The sequence below is a fragment of the Sciurus vulgaris genome (assembly GCF_902686455.1).
Source record: "Sciurus vulgaris genome assembly, chromosome: 3".
Lineage (NCBI taxonomy): Eukaryota > Metazoa > Chordata > Mammalia > Rodentia > Sciuridae > Sciurus > Sciurus vulgaris.
Genome location: NC_136463.1, coordinates 112,542,505 through 112,554,671, shown reverse-complemented (window position 1 = coordinate 112,554,671; position 12,167 = coordinate 112,542,505). Strand labels below are relative to the sequence as shown.

The window sequence follows — 12,167 nt, the reverse complement described above, 5'->3', positions numbered from 1 at the left end:
CTTGTTTCTTTTGGGAAGAGAAAAAAGCAAAATATGAGTCAGACGGAGCATAAAGTCATTTCTTCCTCTTGATTCAGCTACCCTCCTACCAAAGGACCATGGACCTGGCAAGTGTAACTGATGGTAATGGCCATCCCCCCAAGACCACCTGCAGTTGTTGACTCTTGTATAGTATAGAAAGCGAGTACTTCCGATGAGTGGGGGCACATGTGGATTGTTCACTTAGAAAAGGTACTTTAGTTGACTTAAAACCCAAAAGTGCCACATGCCTTTCTGACTTGGATGGTTTTCTTTTTTGTGAGGGGCCCATCAGTTGTTCCCTGGCATTTATGGAAGGGTGGCAAACAAGTCCCTGACACTGGTAGAGCACTAAGTTTGTTTTATAGATGAAGACAGACACTCTTTTGTGCATTTTGGGCTTGCCAGTTCTATGGCAAAGTACCATGGTTCTCTCCATCTTGCTCTTGGTCCCTCAGGTCTTCTATGTTGTGTTCCATTTTACTGGAGATTGAAATAATCTCCAAATCTTTGTGCAAATAAAGGGGGAGCCTAACTAGAAATATGTGTATGAGCGAGTATGAAATGTTAGGAATAGAAAAATGCCTTAGTCTTTTTTTTTTTTAAGTCTTTTTAGGGTCTGTTTGATTCATTCTTTTCTTTTCTCCTCCCTCCCTCCTTCCCTCCCTCCCTCCCTCCCTTCCTTCCTCCCTCCCTCCCTCCCTCCCTCCCTCCCTCCCTCCCTCCTTCCTTCCTTCCTTCCTTCCTTCCTTCCTTCCTTCCTTCCTTCCCTCCTTCCCTCCTTCCTTGTTCCTTCCTTCCTTCCTTCCTTCCCTCCTTCCTTGTTCCTTCCTTCCTTCCTTCCTTCCTTCCTTTCCTCCTTCCTTGTTCCTTCCTTCCTTTCTTCCTTCCTATGCACCTGTGTGTTAGGCTCTGTACTGGCATGTGTTGGTCACACAGGTACCAAAGGGGCTCTTGGCTTCCAGAATGTTCATGGCTTAGTGAGGGAGACATGTGACTCAGCGGTTCCATTACAGATTGGGGAGTGCAGAACGTGCAGTGGTGATCCAGAAGGGAAACACCTAACCTGCTTTAGGGGAAAGATGTAGGGAACATTCTGACCCTGGGAGATGGCAGGATTATAAGAATAATTGGAACTTCACCTGGTAACATAAAGAAGGGGATTCTAGCATAGGGACATGCTGTGCAAAGGTGGAAGGAATAAGAAGGGCATGGTGGTTTAGGTGAACTACTGCTTAGATATAGTGTGCTTGGGAACTGATGGAATGGCAGGTTGGAGAGGCTAGGGAAGGCTGCATGGCAGACTGCTTATTGTGGCCTAAACAATTCAGGTCTTATTCTCAAACTATCAGGGAATATTAGGCAGGAAAAAAATCTGATTAGATTTGGATTTATTCATCACTGGTGGCAGTTTTAAGGATGATCTTTTAAAATTTTACCCGTATTCCTATGCTGTAGATAAAATTGTCTTTCTCACTCTTAGTTCACATGTTGAAGCCCTAACCCTCAGTGTGATGGTATTTGAAGATGGGGCCTTTGGAGGTTAATTAGGTTTAGTTGAGGTTGGGCCTTCCTGTTGGGTTAGTGTCTTTATAATATAGACACTAGAGAGCCTGCTGTCTCTCTCCACCATGTGGGCACATGACAGGAAGGTTGCCTTCTGCAGGTCAGGAAGAGAGCCCTCATCAGCACTTTAACACACTGGCACCCTGATTGTGGACTTCCAGCATCCAGGACTATGAGAAAAGAAACTTCTGTTGTTGAAGTTAGACCCAGGGCCTCACACATGCTAGGTAAGTGCTGTACCACAGAGCCACATTTCTAGCCCTCTAATATTCTCTTTTTGAAGCAGAATATTTCCAGTGCTTCCAAGTAATCATCACCAAACATACTACCAACTTGCCACTCACACTTTAGTTTGATTATGTCTTAAAAATTGGTGTCTAAGCCGGGCGTGGTAGTGCTAAGCAACTCAGTGAGAGTGAGACCTGTCTCTAAATAAAATACAAAAGAGGGCTGGGGAGTGGCTCAGTGGTTGAGTGCCCCTGAGTTCAATCCCTGATACCCACCACCCCCCAAAAAAAATTGGTATCTAGAACCAATTACAATATTTCTGGCTAGGTTTTTGTACTTTTTTTTTTTTTTTAAACTTCCCTGCTTGGTTCATATGCCCCAAAGTGCTATATTTTGTATTTCAGAGAGCCACATTGTCCTACCTATTGAGCTGACTGCCAGTGAGAATCCCAAAAATCCCAAAGTGTTTTTCATAGGTGCTGCTGCTGTGATGGGTTCCCTACCCATCACTGCCTTATGCTCATTCCTTTTACTACACGTCGGGCCTTATATTTACCTTACTTTTCAGTATGTCAGATCCTGCTATTAGCAGTAGACTTTTTTAAAAATTTCATTTCCATTGTTTTAGGGAAGAGATGAATTCTTTTTTTGGTCCTGAGGATTGAACCCAGGGGTGCTTAACCCTTAAGCCATATCCCCAAACTTTTTTACTTTTATTTTGAAACAGAATCTCACTAAGTTGCTTAGGCCTCGCTAAATTGCAGAGACTGACCTGGAACTTGTGAGCCTCCTGTCTCAGCCTCCCGAGTTGCTGAGATTACAGGCATGCACTGTCAGGGCCAACAAGAGATGAGTTCTTTCAAACAGCACCCTTTATGTAGAAATGTTCTTTTTTTTAAATTTATCTTTTAATTTTTTACAGACTGCATTTTGATTCATTGTACCCAAATGGGGTACTGCATTTTGATTCATTATACACAAATGGGGTACATTGTACACAAATGTGGTTGTAAACGATGTAGATTCATACCATTCGTGTAATCATACATGTACATAGGGTAATGATGTCTGTCTCCTTCCACCTTTTTTCATACCCCCTTCCCTTATGTAGAAACTTAACAGACATACTTCTTTAATCTTTTGTCTGTGTTGACCATGAATATTTAATGAGAGACTTTGTCAAATGCTTTGCCAAAATCTAGGTATGTCTGTTTCCTTGAACTGTCAGCTTAGGAATCTTTTTTTAAATTAATTTTTTATTGGTATATTATATGTAATAGTGGAATTCATTGTGACATATTTGTACCTACACATAATATAATTTGGTCTATTTCATTTCCCTTAGTGCCCCCCCCTTCCCTTCCTCTACGTTAGTGTTCTCCTAATTTAAGGAAATCTCATACCACCTCCTTCCTTGCCTTGTCCTTCTTTAGCATCCATATATGAGAGAAAACATATAACCCTTGACTTTCTGAGTCTGGCTTATTTTACTTATGATGCTCTCCAGTTCAGCTTAGGAATCTTACTGAAAAAGGGTTAATCTTGAATGACTTGCTTTTATTTTGGGGGTTCCCAGAGTTTACCACTTTCTTTTATTCTTTTATTATTCTTTCTTTTATTTTTTGCAGTTCTAGGGATTGAATCCTGGACCTTAAGCGTACTAAGCAAGCACTCTACTACTGAGCCCATTTAAAAAAAAAAAAAAAAAAAAATATATATATATATATATATATATATATGTTTATATGTAATATAAAACATTCCCAGTGGCTGTTTTAAGTGTTTAAAATTCATTTCCAAATCTTACCTGAAGTTTTTGCTCTGTAACTATGTAGTCTGTGGATAATTTTCATTTACTTTAATTCTTCTGAAGCATCTAGTGATCATTGAATTCTTTGAAATGGTAAAGGATGACTTCCTTTTTATCACAATTTTGAAATTTTCGAAGATTGCCTTTTCTCTCTTTCAGTCTCCATCCTTTAAGATTCTCTATATTTTCATTGTTCAATAAGCTACCCACTAAACACAATCAATACAGATGTGAGACTGACTTTAATGAAACTACGGACTTGAAGTTGAAAGCCAGAGCAGGAAACACTGACACATGGAAAAGAAGGTTAAGGTCGACTATTCCGGGAATTGAGAGAAGAGCATGAAGGAGAAAAGTGGTCACAATTTAACCAGTTAGACCTGCTGATTGCTATTGTCGGATTATAAGTTGATGTCTGTGCCTCTGTCCTCTGTTAGCAATGAGTCATTCTTGCAAGTAAAGTAAATATTAATAAATTAATGTGTATAGTGTTTTTTTATTTTTAGCTATACAATTGTATGAGAACTGTGCCAAGAAATAATGAATTTGGGAAGCAAACTAAGTCTTTAAATTGGCAGTTTTGACATGTGATTCTGTGTAGTGTTTATCTCCTTGCTGGGTTATTCGACTACTATATGATTGTGTTTGGAGGCATTTCTCAATAGTTGAATATTTTCCATGAGCTATAATTGTTTTGTGTACTACTAAATGTAATATTTCTTATTTAGTAAACAAAAGATAATTCAAGAGTAAGTAAAGAGTACCCGAAGTATTTTTAAAGTATTTTATGATTTTAGGAATTGTAATTTCTTGTTTCCAAATTCTAAATGTTGATATCTGCAGGAAATTTGGAAACAGTAGTCCGTAGTGCTTGTGTTGAGAACTCTTTGTCCTCATCTATAATGTGATGGGTACAGAAATTGAGATTAAGTGTTTAGAGATTATTATGACAATCTGACATTGCCACAACTGAACATGTGGCAAGTGGATTTAACTCACTGAACAGGGTGTTTTAAAAAAGCATTGGGCCATTATGGTCTGTAAGTTTAGTTGGATAAGCACTGGTCTAGGTGAGAGAGGGTGATTGGCTGGCTTAGGCATAGCTTGAGAAGACACTGGTTAGAATCAGGACATTGAAAGTGGAGGCAGTGGGGTTTGTCACAGGGTTAGATATTCTAGATTCTCTTTTGCTCTCTGGTGTTTCACTTGTAAAATGGGTATAATTATGAGAGTCAAACTCAAGGATTGTTTTATCTATATTAGATGTTTCTGTATACATTGTTGCTAGTATAATGCAGTAATCTGTCAGGTGTTTTTTAGGATTCTAATCCTTGCTATACATTGTTACCAATATAATCTTCCTAATCCAATCATATAATCCCCTTGATTTGATTTTCACCATTATATGGAACATTTAAACTGCTTCTCTTGACTTTTAAGATAGGTGGCATCTTCTTTTAGACTTCTCTCCATGGGTCTCTTGTACCATTTCCTCTTACATTCTTGACAATAGCCCAACTAGATTTCCACTGTTCCAGTCTACCCATTGTTGTATAATAAACCACCTCAAGTACAGTGGCATAAAATGACAACCATTTTATTATGCTCACAGTTTCGTGAGTCAGGGATTTGGAACTTACACAGCAGAGATAGCTTGTCTCTCTTCTACAGTATCTGGGGCCTCATTTGGGAATGTTTGGAGGCTGGGGCCCATGTACTCACCTGAAGGCCCCTTCAGTTACGTCTGGTGGTTAATGCAGCCTGCCTGCTGCCTGAGGGTTGGGAGCTCAGCTGGGGCTGTCATCTGGAAGAACTACATGTGGTTTCACAGCATGGGCTATTTTGAACTTCCTTGGATTATGGTGGTTGAATTCCAAGTACAAGTATCTCAAGAGACAGGAAATGGAAGCTACAAATTTCCCAAGATCTGGCCCTGGAAAGTGTGACTCTTAACTTCCACCATATTCTATGGGTCAGGAGGTCACAGAGCCTGGGTTCCAGGGAATGGAATACAGATCCTGCCACTTAAACAGAAAGAGAGCCACAGCTTAGGCCATGTTTTCAACCACCACAGCCTACTGTTCGCGATGCCTCCTACACTTGTTGGTGTCCCTGTCTATGTCAGCTGCTCTCTCCCTCCATTCCCTGCCACCTCCCCAGTTCATATGCCATCTCTGTCTACAGATCCCTTCTGAGGGCCATACACATATGCTTTTGTGCTCATTCTTTTCTTTATCCATCTAGCCTTTTAAAAATGACAGATCTCAGTTTCCCAGTGTGACATATGTTGCTTTTCTCTTTTCCATCAGAAACAACCTATTCCTCTGCTCTCAAGAAAGAAAGAAAGTGGAATTATCTTATTCATTTTTTTTCGTTTTGTTTTATTTTGGTGTAGCACCCATAGAGTAAAATACCCAGATCCTGAGTTTACAGTTCAGAGAATTTTTATATCTGTCTTTATCCATGTAAGCATCATCACACATGAAGATTTAAAACCATTTTCATCACCTCAGAGGGAAATAACTTATTCTTAAATTCTTTCTTGAATAAGGTGATTGTATGAATGAATTAATAGATTCTCTCTGACTGCCTTATGTGGCACATGTAGTACAATATTCTCTCAGTTACTGGTGGGCAACCTCAGCCCAAACATATGACATGGAAAATTCCAGAAATAAACAATTCATAGCTTTCAAATTGCACATTATTCTGAGTAACATAATGAGATCTTGTGCCTTCCTGCCTGGAATGTGAATCATTCTTTTGTACAGGGTATCTGTGTTGTATATGCCACCTGCCTGTTAGTGAGTAACCACCTCAGTTATCAAATCTTCTGTTGTGGTATCTCAGTAACCCTTATTCTATTTGATAATGGCTCCAAAGAGCAAGAGTAGTCTATACTGGCAATTTTATTGCGGAATATTGTTATAATTGTTCTATTTTATTTTTAGTTATTGTCGTTAATCTCTTACTGTGCCTAATTTATAAATTAAACTTTGTTATAGGATGTGTGTGGAGGGGGAAAATGCATTTATGGGGTTAGGACTATCCTTTCTTTTAAGCACCCACAGATGGGGGGCAGTCTTGGAATGTATCCCCATTGGATAAGAGGAGACCACTATAATAATGTTTAGTTTAGAAAGTTACAAAGATGTGAAGTAGCAGAATCAGGAAGTGTTAAAACAGGGAGATAGAAGGTCAATGTGAACTCTGGGAGAATTAAATGAATCCATCTTGGCTGAGCCAATGGGGAGAAGGAAGAAGGAATCCTTTCAGGAAAAATTCACGGTAGATAACGTTATCAGAATTTTAGCGGGAGAAACATAGTTCTTACTTTGCTTTTGCCACTTGAAATCTCACAGATTTTGTATCTTATAACAACACAAATTTATTATCTTACAGTCTTGGAGATTGTCAGGAGAGAATCCCCTTCCTTTGACTTGTAGTTCCTTCATCTTGCTTTAATCATCTCATTACATCACCTTCTTCTCTCTGAAGTTAAATCTCCCATCATCCTTCCAGCCCTATTTCCCCTCCATTGCTACGTGCTGGGGATTGAACCCAGGGCACTCTACCACTGAGCTATACCCCTAGACCTTTTTTATTTCTTATTTTAGGATCTTGATAAGTTGCTCAGGTCTGCTTCAAATTTATGATCCTCCTGCCTTAGCATCCTGAGTTGCTGGGATTATGGGCAGGTGCCATGGCACGTGACTCTGTCTCCCTCTTAAAAGGATACTTGTGATTATATTTAGGGCCCACCCAGATAATCCAGGATAATCAGCTCACCTCAATCTTGTCTCATAATCCTTAATTACATCTGCACACTCCCTTTGACGTATAAAGTAGCAGTGACAGATTCTGGGGATTAGGATATGGATATTCTACTTGTTTTTTGTTTTTCAAGAATCTTCATAAAGGGAGGGTCTATCAGGTATTTGCTTCTAATTCACTTTCCTTTTTAATATTAATGTCTCAGTGTGTTGTTCATTTTATTTCCTTCCTTAAAGTTCTCTGGTGAGTCCACATTAGCTAATCAAATTAATAGAACCTAGATTGACATTCAGGTTGTTCTTTAACCCCAAGTACATTTCACTTTTAGCTCCTCTGTAATCTGACATAGCAGCTGTTCCTCATTGTTTCTTCTGTTACCGGCTTGTCTCCCTTTTCTTGATGTTTCTTCTTCCTGCCTGCAGGACCCTCGCCTCCCTGCTTCCCCGCCAGCACTTTCCTTGCCATCTGTGTTAGTTTTCTAGGGTTGCCATAAGGAATTTTCACAAACATGGTGATTTAAAACAACGGAATCGTGTTCTCTCACAGTTGTGGAGGCCTGAAGTGTGATACCAAGATGCCAGCAGGGCCATGCTCTGAGGTCCAGAGTAGAGAAGTCTGCATGTCCCTTGCAGTTTCTGGTGTCTCCAGGAGTTTCTTGGGTTGTGATAGCATAACTCCAATCTCTGCCTCTCCCTTCACTTGGCCTTCTCTGTGTGTCTCTTGGTGCATAAGGACACTTGTCATTGGATTTAATGCCCACCTGGATAATCCAGGATGATCTCTTCTCAAGAGAAGTTTCTTAACTTAATGTAATTAATTGGCAAATACCTTTTATTTTTTTCCTCCAAATACATAAGCTTACTTCTACAGGTTCTGAGTTGGAATATGACATTATCTTTTGGGGTTCCATTATTCAATTTATCATCCCACCTTAACCAGCAGTCATAGTTTATTTTGGCCTCTTGACATGACTGTCATACCTACACAATTTATTTGGACCTCATCATCTCTATCCTACTATTTTTGGATAATTTTGCTTCTTTGGCTAGACTATAAGTCCATTTGGGCTATTATAACAAAATGGCTTAGGCTGGGTAATTTGTGAACAATAAAAACCTATTGCTTTCAGTTTTGTAGTTTTAACCCAAGATCAAGGTGCCAGCAGATTTGGTGTCTGATGAGAGCTCACTCTCCTCTTTACAGATGGCAACTTCTGGCTTGTCCTCACATGGCAGAGGAGGCAAGTGAGTTTTTTGGAACATCTTTTGTAAGAGCATTAATCCTGTCCCCGAGGGTGGAGTCCTTGTGACATACTCACTTTCCAGTGTTATCACATTGGATCTTGTTAGATTCCAGCATGAATTTTTGAGGGGATAACAACATCAGCATTCAGATCACAGCAGCCATGGAGGTAAAGAAGGCTTCTCTGCCAGGCATGGTAGCACATGCCTGTAATCCCAGCAACTCGAGGCTGAGGCACGAGGGTTGCAAATTTAAAGCAAGCCTGGGTAACGTAGTGAGACTCTCTCAAAAAATAAAAAGGGCTGGGGATGTAGCTCAGTGGTAGAGCCCCCCTCTGGGTTCAATCCCAGTACCAAAAAAAAAAAAAAAAAAAGACTTTTGCTTCCAAACCCTCAGATCCTGGCAGAGTACTTAGGTTATGTGGTTTAAGAAACTCTTATTTGTTTGTTTTGTTTTGGTACTAGGGATTGAACCCAGGGGCACTTCACCACAAAAGTACATTCTCCGTCCTTTTAATCTTTTTGTTTGGAGATAGAATCTTACTAAATTGCTGAGGCTGGCCTAGAACTTTCCATCCTTCTGACTCTGCCCTCATGAATTGCTGGGATTATAGATGTGCACTGTCATGCCCAGCACACTGACTTTTAAAAAATTAACTGATAAGTGGCATGGAAGAGTCATGCTGATTTCCAGGATATTATAGTCAGCCCCTCTATATTCATTGGTTACCCATCCATAGTTTGTACCTGTGGATTAAACCATGGATCAAGCATATTCAAAGGTTGAATTTGTATTAACCATGTATGGGTGCTTTGTGTTGTCATTATTCCCTAAACAATATAGTACAAAATCTATTTATACAGCATTGTCATTGTGTTAGGCATTTTTAGTATCTGAAGATGATATGGTAGGATGTGAATAGGTTATATGCAAATATTCCACCATTTTGTGTAAGGGACCTGATTTGGATATTCACAGAGGGTCCTGAAACCAATCTTTTGTGGATGCTGAGGAGTAACTTTATTTTGAAAGAAATTGGGTGATTTTTCTTATTGCATTTTTTTTTTTTTTTTTTTTAATTTTTTGGTCTTCTACTGTATGGCAGGAGCAGCTCACTGCCTTTTATTTCTCTGCAACCTTAAGTATTAGTTGGGAGGGAGCAGAGCTGATGGCTAAGCAGAGAAAAGCCTAGCAACTTAGTGGGGACAATGGCTTTGGCGATCTGCCAGGTGAAGCTTGCTGGCCTATTGGCAGATCTGTCACTGTTACTTGGGAATTTGTCTTACCTGGTCTCTTAGAAGTCTTTATCTTCACTGGAATCCTTTCCGGTGCATTTTACAAATGCAGAAGACTCTGTAGACACCTAAGCTCAATTTCCTTATCCTAGTGTAGAGGGTAGGGGAGGAGGAGGAGGAGGAGGAGGACATCTTTGTTTCCTATGAGGAGAGTTGCCTAGTGTCCTCTGCTGGACATGCTCTCCTTTGCCTGCACTGTAAGCACAGCTGCTCTTGAAAGCTTACCAATGAGCACAGGCCTTTGGCTGTTTTCCCAATCATTCTCTTCTTTATTTGGTTTAATTTCAAGGTTATCTGATAATAGTTTTTTTCTTTTTCTTTTATCTCAGCCTTACTTTGGATAGTTGCTGACAGTCTAACCCTATAAAAGTCTAAGGGGTGCTCTGTTGCTTTTTTGAACTAAGCATTAGAAAGTGACTGATTTTCAGCCTTTTTGATATTTTCCAGCTGGCATTTGGTGGCTACCTTCATTTGGAATTTATTGTCCATGGATCTGATGTAACTAGTTTCTATAATGTAGTCATTACATAGCACCTATAGCATTGATAAAGTGCATGTTAATCTGCTCCCATGAGATCATGGCTGGAAAGGAACAGAGACTCTAACATGATAGATAAGAGTGGCCTATAGTGCCTGTCTGGTGTGGATTTGAAACCCATTGTACTACTTCCTAGCTTTGTGAAAAGCTACCTCTCTGAGCTTCAGTTTTATCAACCGTAAACCGTAGATGATCATTCCTGTTGTATCGTGATGTATGTTGGAATGTGTATTTTAATCACTAGCATAGCAGTGTCTGCTACCTGGCTAAGTATTCAAAATATTGACTGTGGCTGCTGTTATTATTTTTTATACAGGGAAAATTGAGGCAGAAGAAGTACTTCAGGAATGTTTCAAATCACCTTCAGTAAGACTTAACTTGTTGGGTAACACTATATAAGTCAGTTGTGACAATCATAACACTCTGGCTAGGTAGTATATGTTTGGTTAGCTTGTGGAAAGACAGAAAAAAGACATGAATAACAGCACATAAATGGAATTTTTTAGTGATCTGAAGTATTTATCACTAGCTCTTCAAAGATACTTTCTACTAGTTCAAGGCTTCCATGTCCAAACTCAATGGGAGGATAGAATTTAGAGTATAGTTTAATTAGCATTAAATTCACATCTTCAGGATTAATTGTGACTGTTAAACTCTGAGAGGTTTATTCTGTAATCATGGCTTCTATAATAGATGTGTAATTAAATACAATGTGCTTTTTACTAGAAAACCTTGAATTCATATACTACCTTTTTTTTTTTTTTCTTTTTTTTTGCGGTACTGGGGATTGAACTCAGGGCCTTGTGCTTGTGAGGCAAGCACTCTACCAGCTGAGCTATCTCCCCAGCCCCATATACTACCTTTGAGGAACCTTAGGATAGTCCTCCACTCCGAGTCACTGTTTTGGGTTAAGATGACATTTCCTAAGCCCCTCTGAGAAATCAAATGATTTTTTTATTTTTAGAGAAGAGTAGGGCAAACATGTCATCGTCTGACCTGGAACATGGATGTTGGGACTGAATATTGAGAACTTTGCAAAATTTGTTGGTTCATGAGTTGAAGAATTCTACATGTCTTCTTACATGGAGAGTGCCTCTCAGATGTGTGTCTTTCAGCAGGAGACATGGTTAGGTGCATGAAAAAATTTCCATGTGAAGTTCAGTCCTGGTAAATTTTATCAGAGTAGGAACTTGGTGACATTGCTGTTAGACAACCAGTGTGTAAAACTCCTTGCTATAGGTGCTCAGACACAAATGGATATGGATAGGAAAGACAGTGAACTGGATGGGCTAAAACATCCTCTGTACTTTGTACTCAGTGTAGTTTATTTCTAACTTGACTTTTGTTAAGGGTCAGGAACCTGGTTGGAAGAGATATATATCCACCTTTTGAAGCACCAACTATATGCCAGTACTGTGCCAGGAACTGGTAATGAGATGGTATAAAAAATACTCTCTAGTGCCTTCTTCAGTGCTGGATGGTTGGAGGTTCTGTTTGTTTGTTTAAATGGCAGTTGTAACCGGGATATTTCCCTAGAATGACTCCCTCTAGGGCGGAGTGATCTCTGGATTTAGGGGTTGTGTGAACCCAACTATTATATCTAGTTCAGTTCTTAGAATTGGGGTCTATTTTATTGTCCCCAAGAAGCAGATTGGTATATGTGGCCATTTAACATGATTTTCCTGTCTAAGAAGTC

The 12,167-nt window shown here is 39.6% G+C and overlaps 1 protein-coding gene across 3 annotated transcripts in view; it reads left to right on the top strand.

Moving 5' to 3' along the window:
- ACVR1 (activin A receptor type 1) overlaps positions 1–12,167 on the top strand; it is a 118,570-nt gene that overhangs the window by 17,738 nt on the left and 88,665 nt on the right. The window lies entirely within an intron of this gene.